Source organism: Phacochoerus africanus, chromosome 16 (assembly GCF_016906955.1).
Source record: "Phacochoerus africanus isolate WHEZ1 chromosome 16, ROS_Pafr_v1, whole genome shotgun sequence".
In the NCBI taxonomy this organism is placed as follows: domain Eukaryota; kingdom Metazoa; phylum Chordata; class Mammalia; order Artiodactyla; family Suidae; genus Phacochoerus; species Phacochoerus africanus.
The window spans coordinates 43,714,116-43,729,975 of NC_062559.1; the positions used below are offsets into that span (position 1 = coordinate 43,714,116).

Genomic DNA, 15,860 nt, shown 5'->3' on the forward strand with positions numbered 1-15,860 from the left:
GATCTTGTTTATGTGCTCTCACTGCCTTCATGTACCTTGTTTGGCTGTATGCTTTTTCTATTTCTATTTTGATTGCCAGTCTCTCTCATTCACACACACACACACACACACACACAGAGTACTTTCTGTTTGTTTTTGCCTTGTGCTTAATTCTACTTAGGCTATTTTTTTTTTATTATTCCCTGTTGGTGTCACTCATTATAACTATAGTAAAATTCTCAAGATCAGAAAATTTAACACTAATAAAATGCTATTATCTTTTTTTGGCCACACCCATGGCATGCAGAAGTTCCCAGGCCAGGGATGGAATCCAAGCCACAGCAGTGACAACCTCAATCCTTAACTGCCAGACTACCCAGGGATCTTAAAAATGCTGTTATCAGATCTACATTCCATATTCGAAATGTATCAACTATCTTAATAATGCCCTTCTTCGCTATTGTCCCCTTGGTTCAATGTAGAATCATGTATTGCATTTACATGTCATGTTATTCTTTCTTTCTCTCCCTCTCTTTCCACTTTTAAAGTTGATTTTCTTTCCTTTTTAAGATTTATTGAGGTACAATTTATATACAGTCCAATTTACCCTTTTGGAGTCTATAGCTTCATTAGTTTTCACAAATACATGCAATCATGTTGCCACTACGCCAGTCAAGATGCAGAGCATTCATTCCATCACCACAAAAAGTTCCTTTGTAGTCAGTCCCTTCCCCCGACCCCAGCCACAAGCAATTACAGATTTGATTTTTGTCCCTGTAGTTTTGCCTGTTCTAGAATTGCACATACATGAACTCATAGAGCATGTCACATTGTGTGTCTGCCTTTTCCCCTTATCATAGTGCTTCAAGATTCATCCATTCTGTTGTGTGCGTCCGTGGTTCATTCCTTTCTGTTGCTGAGTAGTACTCCATCATGTGGATGTACCACACCATGTTTATTTCTTCACCAGTTAATGGACATTGGACTTTTTTTTATTTTTTTTATTTATTTTTATTTTATTTTTTTTTCCCACTGTACAGCAAGGGGGTCAGGTTATCCTTACATGTGTACATTACAATTACATTTTTCCCCCACCCTTTCTTCTGTTGCAACATGAGGATCTAGACAAAGTTCTCAATGCTATTCAGCGGGATCTCCTTGTAAATCTATTCTAAGTTGTGTCTGATAAGCCCAAGCTCCCGATCCCTCCCACTCTCTCCCCCTCCCCCTCCCATCAGGCAGCCACAAGTCTCTTCTCCAAGTCCATGATTTTCTTTTCTGAGGAGATGTTCATTTGTGCTGGATATTAGATTCCAGTTATGAGTGATATCATATGGTATTTGTCTTTGTCTTTCTGGCTCATTTCACTCAGTATGAGATTCTCTAGTTCCATCCATGTTGCTGCAAATGGCATTATGTCATTCTTTTTTATGGCTGAGTAGTATTCCATTGTGTATATATACCACCTCTTCCGAATCCAATCATCTGTCGATGGACATTTGGGTTGTTTCCATGTCTTGGCTATTGTGAATAGTGCTGCAATGAACATGCGGGTGCATGTGCCTCTTTTAAGTAGAGTTTTGTCCGGATAGATGCCCAAGAGTGGGATTGCGGGGTCATATGGACGTTCTATGTATAGATTTCTAAGGTATCTCCAAACTGTTCTCCACAGTGGCTGTACCAGTTTACATTCCCACCAACAGTGCAGGAGGGTTCCCTTTTCTCCACAGCCCCTCCAGCACTTGTTATTTGTGGATTTATTAATGATGGCCTGGACTTATTTTTAGTTTGGGACTGTTAGGAATAAAGCAGCTCCAACATTTGCATACGCATCTTTGTATAAACATGTGTTTTCATTTCTCTTCACTAAATACCCTGGAGTGGGATTGCTGGGATATTTGTAGTGTGTTTCACAAGTAACTGCCAGCTGTTTTCCAAAGTAGCCACACTATTTTGCATTCCCATCAGCAGTATATAGACTTTCTGATTGTTTCCCACATTTGCCTGCACTTAGGTTTTTACCTATTTCCAAAAAGCCATTCTGTTAGGTGTGTAGTGTTATTTTGTTTGGTTTAATTTGTATTTCCCTAATGACAGAGGATATTGAGAATCTTTTTGTGGAAGCATTTGCCGCTTATGTTTCTTTAGTGACGTGTTTGTTCAAATATTTCATTTTTTCATCGCGTTCTTTCTATTCTTATAAGTGAGTTATAAGAATGTTTTATGTGTTCTGCCTACAAGTCCCTTGTCAAATATATGTTATGCAAGTATTTTCTCCCAGTCTATGGTTTACCTTTTAATTTTCCTAGAGGTGTTTTTCTATACATTTAGGACTATGACCCATTCCAAATTGATCTTTTTATATGGTGTGAGGTATGAATCCAGTCAAGTTGACTTTTTTCGGCTTATGTGTATCTACTCATCCAGCAACTTTTGTTGAAGAAACAATCCTTTCTCCACTGAAAAATCTCCACAACTTTGTTGAAAAAAAAAAAAAAATCTATCGACCCTATATATAGGTCTATTTCTTGAAACTCTATTCTCATCCACTGATCTATATGTCTATCCTGTGCCAATATCAAATTTTCTTAAAATCAGGTTGGGTGAATCATCCAATTTTTCTCCTTTATCACAATTGATTTTGACTCTTTAGCTTTTTTATTTTCCTTAAAAATTTTAGGATCAGCTTGTTATTGCAACCAAAAAAAAAAAAAATGCCTGCTGGGATTTTGATTTGCGTTACATTAAATTTGTAGATCAATTGGTGATAAATTGACATTTTAATAGTGATTCTTGATCTGTGAATGCAAATAAATCTCTCAATTTATTTAGGTTTTTTAAAAAAGTTTTTTAAAATTTGTGTGTTATTTGATCACATCCATGGCATGTGGAAGTTCCTGGGCCAGGGGTTGAACCACACCACAGCAGCAAACCAAGCTACTATGGTGACAATGCCAGATCCTTAACATGCTGCACCACAAGAGAACTCTGTCAACATATTTAGTTTCTTTTAAATTTCTCTCACAAATGTTTTATAATTTTCAGCCTGCAAAACTTGCACCTATATTGTCAGCTCTTTGGTTCATGTTTTGATTATTTTTGTAAATGGTATTTTAAAAAACCTTCAATTCCCATTGTCCATTTCTAGCATATACAGATAAAGTTGTTTTTTATACATTGACCATGCATCTTGTGAATTTGATAAACTTATTTATTTCTAGTAACTTCTTATTAGGTTCTTTGGAGATTTTATGAATATAGAGATAGTTTTATTTCTTTCTTCTAATCTGTATGTCTTTTTCTTGTCTTATTGCACTGGTTAGAAACAGCAATACAATGTCAAATAGAAGTTGTGTGAGAAGACTTCCTGACTCATCACTAACCTTAGGGAGAGATCAATCAATCTTTAAACATTAAGTATGATGTGAGCTCAAGATTTTATGTAAATTCCTTTATCAGAGTGAGGAAATTATAATTTGCTGACAGTTTTTATCATGAAAGTATGCTGAGTTTTGTCAGTTGCTTTTTCTGCATTATTGAAATGATCGTCTGATTTTCCTTTTTAGTTTTTTGATATGGTGAATTAACACTGATTTATATTGTAATGTTGAACCAATCTCGAATTTCTAAGATGAATCCTACTTAGTCACTATACGTTAATTCTTAGTCATATTAAAGTCTCTGTCTAATAGTTTCAACACGTGGGCATCTCTGAGTCGTTTTATTGATTGCTTTATTTAGCAATAGGACATTAGGCTGTTTTTTCATGCTTTTTTGTCTTCTACTTTGTAACTATTACGAATTGTTGTGGTTTGCCTTTTGTTTTTGTTTTTTGGCTGCACCCACGCCCTGTGGAAGTTCCCAGGTCAAGGATTGAACCTGCATCCTCACGGACACTGTGTCAGGTTCTTAAGCTGCTGAGCTACAATGGGAACTCCCCAAGTCTAATAAATTTTAACTGAATGCTAAACATCGTGTCAGAAGAATACTCAAGACTGAGGTAAATAGTTTTTATGCCCAGAAGTGAATAATACTCTTCTTCTGTCAGGCAATAGCTGTGAGGAGTTGAATCAATTACGTCAGTATTTGAGCTGGGTTTGGATTTTCTTGTCACTATTAGAGTACCACAGACTTCAAATTTATTCAGTCATATGCAGATTTATTTGTCAAATAGCATGTTTAACCTGGATTTTTAGAATTGTTTATTTTCAGAAGCATTTATTATGTAAATTTGAGATTTTCTGGATTTGACAGACTGTGTTTTTTGGAGTTTTTGCACACACGGACAGATGTTTTTTAGTCAAGCTTGTGTAATGATTTATATGCTAGTATACATGCAAATTTAGCACCCAGGAACATGTTTTGTTTTTACCTAACTCTTCCCCGCCTCAACATTATGTAAAGCATGGGGACTCCTTTGCAAACAGTAACGCCAGCTTCCTTTTGTAATGAAGAGCTCTGTGGACTGCATTATATTTAGGTAACATCTGAAAGAGTTCAAGTGAAGGAGAGTGAAGAATTGTGTGCTTTTTAAATCCCTGTGGTTGGAACTTTTAGTGTCAACTTGAGACCAGCATCAATCACGATATCCTGAATTCTCAATTAGATGTCTTGCCATATACAGCATTTGCTTAGGAAGAAGCCCTGACTTGTAAAAGGCAATGCCTTTCTATTGTACACATTGAGCTCTAAACAAATGCTTAACCTGAAACCAAGGTGGTAGAGGAGGAGCACAAAGAATTAGATACAGTAGGAGTCCTAGTTCCTGGAATAATCCACAGATGCCCCACTCCAGGAAAGGACTGTTGCAAATCCATTATTGTATAATAATCATCAGATCTCAAACTTTTAGATAGACAAACATTAGCCCATTGTCATGGATTGAATAAAAACACCCAATTTTAATATTACCTACATCATAGGTTATTAATTGGCCATACAGATCATCTTATAGAAGGGACATGCTGTATTTGAGATTTTTATCTCAGTTTTATACCAGTCTTATTTTGTGTTAAGACCTAAAGTGGATATTGCATAGAGGAAGTATTTCAGACTCTCACGTATTAATGGGTTGGAGACAGAGGGCATTTAGTTTTGTTCCAGGTGCTTTTTTAAGAGCTTTCCCTACACTAACCCATTCCATCCTCGTAAAATCCTCTGAGGGAGATACCACTACGCTCCTAACGTTAGAGATGAGGAGATGGAGGCACAGAGAAATTATGTACTCAGACCAAGACCCCTGACTGGGGAGGTGTTGGAGTCTTGACTGGAAGCCAGGCTGGCTCCAGAATCCTAGCTGTCAGTTCCCGACACTCTGCGGCCGTGCATGCACACATGACAATGGACAAAACAGCAAGGGATTGTTCTCAGGATTCCCTGTGAACCTTTCTTTTCTTCCCCAATACATTTAAAAGTCATTTCTAAGGAATTTGACCTTTTTTCGCTGCCCATTTTTTTTTAATCGGTATAAAACATCCAGGGCAATCCCCAGAGCTAACGTGTGGGTCCATAAATATTTGATGAGAGAGCTGTAGTCCATCTCAGAGCTGCAAATGCTCCCCTCTGTCCTGACATGCATGGGTCCCTGTTGTGTGCTGGGAGGTTAGATCTTTCCGTTGGTTTATGAACTCTCTTAGGACAAGAACTCCATGCTGTATTTCTCTTTATGTTTCCACAGAGCCTGGCCAGCTCAGAGGAGAGCTGGCTCCCTGCTTATTGATGAGGGCTGCAAGGCAGCTCTTCACCCTTTCCCACCGAGATCCACAGGCCAGACTGTTTATGTAAGTCATGTACATTCGTGTTTGGGGGCAGGTCATTTAATAGCTGTAATTCTACCCAAAGGTACATTTATATCGCAATGGTCGAAAACTGATGAGTACTGTAAGATGGTACATTGGACCAGGGGTACAGTATGATTCCTTTTTTGGTCTTTTTAGGGTTGTGCCTCAGGCATATGGAGGTTCCCAGGCTGGGGGTCGAATTGGAGCCCTAGGCTATACCACAGCCAGAGCAATGCTAGATCTGAGCAGTATCTATCTCCTACACTACCGTTTGCGGTGCCAGATCCCACTGAATGAGGCCTGGGATCCTCATGGATACTAGCCGGGTTCTTAACCCTCTGAGCCACAATGGGAACTCCTGATTCTACTCCTTTTACCTTTAATATAGGAATACAGTTCTCAAAAAGTCAACATTTGGGAAATGTAACATACATTTCTTCTCTCTGGGTACTATGTATATTATGTTGCTTAGACATAAATCTGGAGTGATTTATGTCTAAGGCAATTCTAAGAATTGTCTAGAATTTATGTCGAATACAGCCTAAGACATGTTGCTTAGAATAGATCTTACTTATGTTGGTATTCCTATCATCTAGCAGGGTGCCTTTCACATCAGAGGTTCTCAAGAAATACCAGTGGATTTTTTAAAAGCTTTAAGCATTAGTTCTGTTAGGAACGGAGTTATGGTAGGAGAAATTTTCCATCGAAGATCTTTTGGATCTGCCAAAGTCTGGGTTATTGTTTCCTAGGATATGGGACAGAATATTGCTGTCAACACACTGATTTTATTTTCCACCTGGTCCCCGTTCTTTAGTAGCTTCTCCCCACCCCTCACCCCCACGAAATCATGACTGAGACTTAAAAAAAAAAAAATTCCACGGCAAAACAATCATTTATCAATTTCTTTGTGCACTGGAAAGACACAGTATGACAAGTGTCTTTGTGAGATAAGGGATGTGTTCAGCGACATGGCGACGCACAGATTGACGTACAGGCAACCAGTCCCGCAGGTGAGTGATTATCTGCAGTTGCCAGAGGGAGCAGCTCCCATGGCTGATGGGGCTGCTGACCTTGGTGTATTTATCATCATTATCCCAGGGGACAGAAGCCAATATCTCTATTCTTGTGAATACACATCCATAAAAGGAACCACAGTCCAGTGGAAAAGAACTTGTGTGTATAGGTGGGTGTGTGTGTGTGTGTGTGTGTGTGTGTGTGTGTGTGTATAAGAGATGGGGGGTTGGGGAGCAAGAGGTGGTTTCTTACATTTTCTTTCCTCTTTTAACTTTTTTCTTTTTTTACTGAGAGACATGAGTCTCTCACATGCAAGCTCAGATTTATAATAGCTACTCCAGTCTGCAAGACTTCAAGGGGCATATTTTTCCTTATAAGGGAGCTGAATAAAGCTGCAAAACATGGATAATCTGTGTTATCATCTCTCAGGCTATGATCGCCATCCAATTAGGGGAGGCCAGAGGTGAGGGATGTGACCTTGGATGATGCTGGGGCTGTCAGCCCGGCCCCCCCTACCCCAGCAGGGTCCTAACTGCTTCTTGGCCTGGAGTTTAGAGGCATACTTTGGGACCTGAGTTCACTGGCAGCACCAAGCCTGCTTGGGTGGTGGGTGGAATTGAGCCCCATGAAGCTGTTGTGGAAAGGGAGGTGTAAGTGGCAGGGCATAGGGTGCTCAGGCCACAGTGGTCCTAGAGTGAGGATAAGGAGGTAAAAGAGGCTTTATTTCCAGAAAGAAGCGGTTGCCATGTGTTTTAGTTTGCTAGGGCTGCTGTAACTAAGCGTCATGGGCTGGCCATCTTAAACAACAGAAATGGACTATCTCATAGTTCTGGAAGCTACAAGATCAGGGTGTCAGTGGGCTGGTTCTTCTAAAGACTGTCAGGAAAGATCAGCTCCTGACCCCGGCTGCTGGTGGACTTCTGGCATCGTGAGCTTACCTTGGCTTGCGGACACATCAGCCTGAGCTCTGCCTTCGTCTTCATGTGACTTTCTCCCTATGTCCCTGTCTGTGTCTAAATTTCCTCCTCTAATAAGGACACCAGTCATATCGAAGTAAAAGCCCACCGTACTTCAATAGGAGCTCGTCTGAACAGTAATTATAACTGCAGTGACCCAATTTACAAAGAATGTCCCATCCTAAGGTACTGGAACCTTAGGGCTCCAATACCTGAATTTTGGAGTCGGGGGAGACACACCTTGGCCCCCTCACTGGATGCAGTCTGTCAGCGGTTGATTCACTTGGGGGTATTTCCTTGATTATTCCTTAAAGGAACCAGGGATGGGACATGGAAGCAGGGAGGCGATGGTGGAGTGGTTGATTTCTCTTTTTCTGATAAAGAAGAAGAATGTGAGAGACAAGCCTGTGGGGGGAATCGGTAAGGTTCCCTCATGGTTCATCAGGATAGTCATGGTTTTGAGGACACCAGCGGTATCTGAGTTGAAATATGGTCTGTAGGTCAGAACACCTAAGTCCTCAGAGCTTTTGCAAATGCCCAGTGGCATGTGGGTGTCAGCCGCCCAGGCACAATTACCCAAAGTCCTTTCCTGATGTCTTCAGAAATTTAGGGGTGCTCGTCTGAGGGGCCTTTCTCCTTTCCCGTGTCCTAGTTCCGAAGGAGACCATCCTTCAGGAAAGTCCCATCATTTCAGCCACGTGCCTTCCTAGGAGTACAGTGTTTTCAAAATGAGCGATTTAGTTCCTTCACAAATGCCAAGGTAGCATGATGTTTAGCTGAGACCGGGCGCTGGGTACTTGGTGAAATATTTTGTTTGCATTATGTCAGTCCTCACAGAAGCCAGTGGTGGTATCATTCCCATTTTCCAGAGGAAGCAATCAAGGCTCAGAGTTCACCGAGGAGTCAAGAGAGACTCGATTTCTCTCTCTATTCTTTTTACTCTGCCTCCGTGCTGCCCTCAGTTTTTGAGGTACATCTTTGAAGGATGTGGATTTTTAAAAAAGCATCTTAAATATCACATTGAGATAAGAATTTGTTTTATTCCTTGGAGCCTCTGGTGTAAACTGAGGAGATGGGATTTTTGTAGGTGATCTCTGTGTGTCTGGGTAGCCCTAAAACCCATCTCAAATTATGAGTTTTATTTTCCTGTTTTGGATATAAGAAGGCGAAGATGTAGGCTGTCAATCTGCTTTTTTTTTTTTTAATGGAATTTCAACATCTCTTTTTGGAATTTCCTGGCTCTCAACCAAGTATGTAGATCTCGTTTCTCAGAAGTTCATCTATTTTGGACGGCAAAGGGACCATAATCTGGTTATTTGGAGGCTCTGGTCTTTGGAGACTCATATTTTTCTTTTCATCTCTTCCGCCTCTGTGCTCCTCCTGCTCCCGCAGATGTCCCGAGCTGACCATGTGCAGCTTCCCTGGCACCCAGCGGTAGCCAGTGTCCCTGGCCAGGAAAACATGCCCACTTTCTAGGCTGAGATCCACTTCCACTCCAGGCACATCTCCTGTGGGCCAACCAACAGGCTTTGACTGCTTTAGTGCAGGAAGACATGCTTGTTTGTGGATATGGTAATGACGCCAGTAAAATTCAATTACTGGATCCTAGAGGACGGGAGCTGGCGATAATAAATTAAGAAACATGAGCTTTGGAGTATCTGAACTGAAATTATAATGGAGCTATTGAAAAACAAACAAAAATCCTAAGCATTCATTTAATAATAGATGCTGCCTCTCTCCCCACCAAAAAATTAGTTCATCAACTACCCCTTTGTTCTTGTCATAAAGGAAGATGTCTGAGACACAGCCAAGAACATTTTGTCTTAATTACTTGGCATTGTTGTCGCCCCCAGAGCACACCTGGCTTGGGGGTAACTGGTACACAGGGAGGAAGCAGCCGGCTGGAGGGGGCCTCCCAAGGCCACGGCACTAATCCACGCTGGGCTCACAGATGCTCGCCACCCATGGCCTTGGGTTTCAGGTTGCCATCCCGGGCTGAGGTCTGAATGGAGGTTGTAACCTCAGAAGGTCCTGCTAGCACTTAACCACTGACATCCATCAAGAATGTCAAGGCGCGCATTGTCTCATTAATTTGAACCAGCTTTCCTGCAATCAGATCCTTTTTCATGCCTAATCTTTCCCCTCTGTCTTTCTTCCTTTGTGAGCAGTTTATAGCCTCTTCCGCCTGTGAGTTGTGCCCTGGAAGGCCACTCTTGGGGGAGAGGTGCCTTTGCCCTCCCCGCATTCCGTTAAGCTGAACTTGCGGTGTTGGTTGCTGTTTCTTTTCCAATGTGAATTTCAAGCACATGAATGGAGAAAGACCATTTAAAGCAGTCTGATATCTCTGCAGACTCTATTTTGCAGATACTCAGAAGGTTAAATGGTGTGTCCTTCACTTTATTTCCTTTCCCATCCAGATCTCAACATCCAAGTATATAATTCAGAATTGATGGACAGAGGAGATATGGAAAAGATGGCAGAAGTGCTAAAAAAAAAATGTCCTGACTTAGCAGCATGGTATTTTTTTTCACCTGCAGTAAATGTCTTTTGAGGCATCTACTGAGACCCAGCCCCTTTCTTAGAGAATTGGTCCTGAGCCCCCACACCCCCTTGAAGGACTGGAAGCGTGGATCATGCTTGTTTTGTGTGACCCCATAGGCTGGTCAATGCATGACCCAGGCTGCACACAGAAGGACCTTGCTCCAGGAACTGCAATGTGGGCAGGTCGTTTGGTTGGGCCAGGGCTTGGAGAAGGCAGAGCTCTGGAGTTCAGGGCCACCGTTTTCAGCCATGTGTCCAGAGACGTGGAAAGCCAGGGTGTTGGGGGGGTTTGCCAGGAATCAAAGATGTCAAGGGAAGCAGACGCCAGACTGGCCTTCCTGGAGATAGGCAAGGTCACTTCCTTGTTTCAGAGTGACTATCCGCTTCCTAATTTCAGACCTGGTGAAACAGGGCCACTCTTCACTGGGTACATTTAGCGTCTCCCAATAAAGTCTCCCTGTTTGCTTTGGTTGATCATAACACGTTGGTGTGTGTGTGTGTGTGTGTGTGGGTGTGGGTGTGTGTGTGTGTGTGTTTAACCTACACCATTACCATCTAACATTTCCTTGGGCTTGCAGGACCTCTGGGAACAGCAAAGTGAATGGCTCTAGCATGAGACTTGGAATGTAGTAGGCGGGTACCATGACACATGTGTTCAGAGGATGGCAGTGGGGACGGTCTTACCTTTATACAGGATAACCCTCCATTTCCCTTGTGCCCCCCCGCCCCAGCTCTTGCGCGTGTCCTCTCTCCTAGGACCCTGTGCCAAATACTGCCTCTTAAAGCGTCAAACCGTCATTATGTCTTTATCTCATTTGCCTCTCGGCCAATGTCTGCTCCATGTCCTTCTTCTTAGCGCCTTGAAAATTTTTTTTCTAAGATGTTCAGAGATGATAAAAACGTATTAGCTCATCAGGAGGTAAGGGAATCTGCAATTTGTGGCAGACTGTCTTAGGGCTTGTCTAAATTAGGGGTGATTCTTTCCATCACAGAGACAGAGGTTTCAGGACATCTAGAGACAAAGGATTTTACTGTCTTTTTTATTTCCCATGAAATGCAATGCTAAGCAGGGTTCATATTTTACCCACACTGCTTCCTGGCCTCTGCCGAAAGAGGCGTTTCATCCGGTGCCCCAGCTGTTCTGGAGCCTGCAGTGGGGTGGCTGTCGGGGAAGGGGAGACACAGAAGCGGGTGGGGGCCTCTGTGCAGGTGCTCAAGTGCGCTTCCCTCAGGGCAACAGCCCATGGAAATGTCCAGTCTGACTCTCATCTTTCGGCACAATGGAGGGCAACTGTCTCTGTTGTTTATTCAGAAAATGAGCAGTAAGCACAATCTCTACATAAAGAGAAACTCAAAAAGACTATATTTCTGATTTTCTTGGTGTTAGTTATCTTCTGGAAAAAAAGGCACGGTCTTGGTAGAACTTGTTTACGAATTACAGTTACAGTTCATCAACCCCAAGTTCTCTTTAGAAGGAAAAATCAGAATACGAGGTGCCTGTGCCGATTATAACACATGGCCTATCAAGCCCCGTGCTGGGTACTTCCGTGCATACTTCATTTAAATGTCACTAGAGTAGGGCCATCTTACTACGGATTTTTTTTAAGACGTTAAGTCAGGGCCTAAGAGGTCACATAGATGGTAAGTAAAAAATCTGGTAAGAAAAGGTCACACGGCCAGAGTGTGGCCCCAAGTTTACCTGACTCTTAAAAGCACTAGTTCTACCACCCTCTAATGTCTGATAAGACATCTCAGGGTGTGTGCTTGTTAAAAATCCCATCCCGGGCCTGTTGCAGATCAAATAAATCAGCATCTTCTAGAAATGGGTCCAGGAATTCATCTCAGGTGAAGCTTATCAGGCAAGTTAGATAAAAGCTGCTGTCAGGCTTTCAATGCTTTTTTCCCTCTTTTTTTAACCCAGTAATTCTTGGCAAGGTGTTTGCGAAGAAAGCCTTTTCTCTTTTAACAAGCTTTTGATTTTGGAATCATTTTGAGAAGTTGCAAAAATCACACAGAGAGGTCCCATATACCTTCTCCAACCTCTTTATCTCTGATGTTAGGATCTTACAGAAACTAAGAAACTAACACGGATCAGCTATTATAAACTGCGTGTGGCCGCCACTTACCCTGGAAACGATGACAATGACAGAGAAGGAGAGAGAAAGTTCGGACAGTCCATAGTTCCTTTTTTCTTTCCTTTGTCCTCAACCAGGCAAGGGCAGAGAGTGCTGGTAGATGGTGCGGATCAAGGAGTGATTTGAGCTCATCGTGTGTAACGTTTCCACCGTTCCGTTCAGAATGAAATGCAAATATGCACGCGTGAGCTATGAAATGGAAACTGTGTGATTTTAGTGATTTCGCATGCGTACTTCTATCTTCCTTTAAAACTAGCATTGTATTGTGTAAAGATGGACAGAGAAGTTCACACTAACAGTTTAAGGTTTTACGTTTACTTAGCGTAGCATTAAAATAGCAAATTAAAAATATAACAAGTGAAGGTAGAGACGGAAGGAAAAGAAAAAATTTGTATTTAAATTTTTTTTTTTTTTTTTGGTCTTTCTAGGGCTGTACCCACAGCATATAGACGTTCCCAAGCTAGGGGTTGAATTGGCCAGCCTACACCACAGCCACATCAACGTGGGATCCCAACCTCGTCTGCGACCTACGGCAATGCCGGATCCTTAACCCACGGATCGAAGCCAGGGATGAAACCGGTGTCCTCATAGATACTAGTCAGGTTCATTACCGCTGAGCCATGATGGGAACTCCAAAAACAAATTTTATTTTAGTTCATCTGTACTTGTTTCTTACTTTTTGGACAAAAAGCCCCAGAGTTTTACTTTGCACTGGGTCTGACAAAATGCGTAGCCAGTTCTGCTGACCCCTAGTCAAGACCTATTGTCTTAATGAAGCCACTGATGGTGGCGATTCTGACACCTGGGCAGAAAGAGTGGAAAGAGGTGCTGGGAGTGGAGAGCTTCTGCCATCCTAGGCACTTACAGCCAAGGGGCGGGGGAGCAGGGGGGGTGCTTATTCTCCTGCATTAACCATCCCTTCCTGCCTAAATGGCCACAGGCCCCTCACCATGAGTCCTATATTTGAACTTTCACATAGGGCCCTGGGGCAGGAGGATTCCTGTTGCATCTTCTCAGGGATGAGTGCTTTTTGATGCAGAGAGTGTAAGAGCAAATGACACATCAGGAAGCAGTGGGACCCTTGACCTGCCCCAGGCATGTGGCTTTTGCATAGATTACTCTCAATTACACTGCTTAATCATTTCTGTGCTCCATTGGGCAGGTTTTCTAGTTTAGCTCGAATATTCAATCAAAGAAATATCTTCTGCATCTACAAAACCAGCTAAGTCGTTCAACAGAGAACGGGGTGTTTCTGTGAAAAGGCAGCACAGTGGGTTCAGGGCAGCAGCTTTAATTTATATCTGGAAACTAATTAGCCTAATGGAGCAGAACGGGTACAAATGGCTGTACAGACATCCTGCCCCAGCAAACAAAACATGGCTCTGGTAATTAACCGACACAATGGCCGTCTTCTCTGCTTGGACATTTTCATTGCAATGTGCCTTTCAGGATAGGGCATCCCTTTTAATATTGGCAAGGTTTCCAGCAGGTGAAAGGAGGTGCATCCTTCTCCAGGGCGTGGGGGACCCCCAGAGCGATGCTGGCCATGAGCAGGAGGAGTTACCCTTTGTGTGCTAAGGTGGCTGGGGCAGCCCTAGGAGTGGACCAGCTCTTCTTGTCCCGATGAGACTTGTGTCCCTGGCAGTAAGACGTGACCAAGGGTCAGGCAAGGTTAATAGGTGGCCCACTCAAACATGCCCCGTAGCTGTCCCTCCGTGGGAATCAGGACAGGGCAGTCTTCTTCGTCTCCCGCCTCAGGCCTCCTTCCTCCTCGCCAGGCAGCCTCTGGCGCTCCTACCAACTCCTGGTTCTTCTGGGTTTGTTCTCAAACCCTCCCCCTCCCCCACACACTCCTAATTTCCACCCTTGAGTGTCTCATCTGAAAATTTCTGGACTTTTTTTCCCAATTGGTCCTCCTGCCGCCTTCTGCTTACCTGCTACATCGAAAATACTATGAAAATAGTCCTTTATAAACCAAAATATATGGGTTTGGACCCTTGCATTAAAATCCATTGTTTCCATAGCTGTGAGGATAAAGCCTTCCTGCTTGTTATTCAAGGACCTAAAAGCTCTTTCCAGAATGTTCTTTCCCTGGCTACCGGCAAGTCTTACTCCTCTTGTCCTTCAGAAGATGTTTTGAATATTCAAACTGAGACGGAGCGCCCCCCGACACTCCCTATCCTTCTCCCCACTCCTCAGCCCCCGCCCCCTCCCCGTGTGTTTTCTGTGCTTAGCTTGTGGGCTGACACTCTCAGTCTTCATTTGTCTTCTTTATGGTCCTTTTCTTCACCTGCACCAATATACTTTCTGCCAAGTTGGGTATTTTTCTCCATCTTGTTTGCTGCTGTATCCCATCCTTGGCACACTGCCTGGTGTACAGTAGGAGCTGGCTAGTCATTTGTTGAGTGAATTGTCAAATGGATTAGAGCCTTGCCTGCTTCTCTAGCTGTGTCCCCAGCCACGTCCTTAAACCCTGAGCTCCAGCCACATTGGATCTGTGCCGATCTGTATCACGCCGCCGAAAACCGTGCATACAGTTCCTTCCCCCTGCCATCCCTATCTTTCTACATATGCCACTCCTCCTCCATCCTTCTCTATCCCCTGGTGCCTTGACAACCCCATCATGCCCTCTTGCAGTGCACACTTAGTGCTGGACCATGCTAATGGGGGCTAGGGTTGTCAGCATTCTCTCCCAGGAATGCTAAGCAAGGGCCAGATGGTGCCTAGTGGGTCTTTCCCCCCACCCTGGGGCTTCAGATGCTTGATGAGCGAATACACAAATGATATGCCCCCAAACACACAACCAGTTAGTGCCAAGGACCAGAGTAATGCCCAGATACTCTGGTCTTCCATCCTTGGTACTTTATTTCCATCAGAGAACCATTTAGAAGACATTCTTCCCACATCATGAAAACCCACAAGGTACCATCTGCGCTTCTACATCCTCTAGCTTCCTGGTACCTGGCCAATATTGTTTTCTTTCAAAACCAAATTTTTCTTAATTTGTCATTCTTCTAATTGCCTCTAGCTTCCTGGTACCTGGCCAATATTGTTTTCTTTCAAAACCAAATTTTTCTTAATTTGTCATTCTTCTAATTGCCTACATTAACAATGTCATCTGATTAATTTTCACAAAGTGGTTGTTGAAGCGCAGAGAGATTTTTAGGCGGGAAGATTTTGTTGAGATTTGCAGATGTTTTGAAGTTACTCACACCAAAGAAATACATCCCAGGCACATTTGCAAGATTTGTGTGTGTGTGTGTGTGTGTGTGTGTGTGTCTGTTCCATGAGTACATTTTATTTTTCATGCGAAACTTCAAATACACATAGAAGTAGTAGGAATAGTATAAGCCTGAAAGTTTCATCACTCAGATGAACAGTTATCAATGATTTGCAACATTTCCTGTTAGTTTTTTATTCTATGTTGAAGTATTTTAAAACATATCTCAGACATC

The 15,860-nt window shown here is 42.8% G+C and overlaps 1 protein-coding gene across 2 annotated transcripts in view; it reads left to right on the forward strand.

The window, feature by feature from the left end:
- TRIL (TLR4 interactor with leucine rich repeats) overlaps positions 1–15,860 on the forward strand; it is a 129,123-nt gene that overhangs the window by 10,526 nt on the left and 102,737 nt on the right. For both annotated transcript variants that reach the window (XM_047763727.1, XM_047763728.1), the window contains exon 2: positions 5,657–5,759. The gene's annotated coding sequence lies outside the window, so the exon portion shown is untranslated. The remainder of the gene's footprint in view (positions 1–5,656; positions 5,760–15,860) is intronic.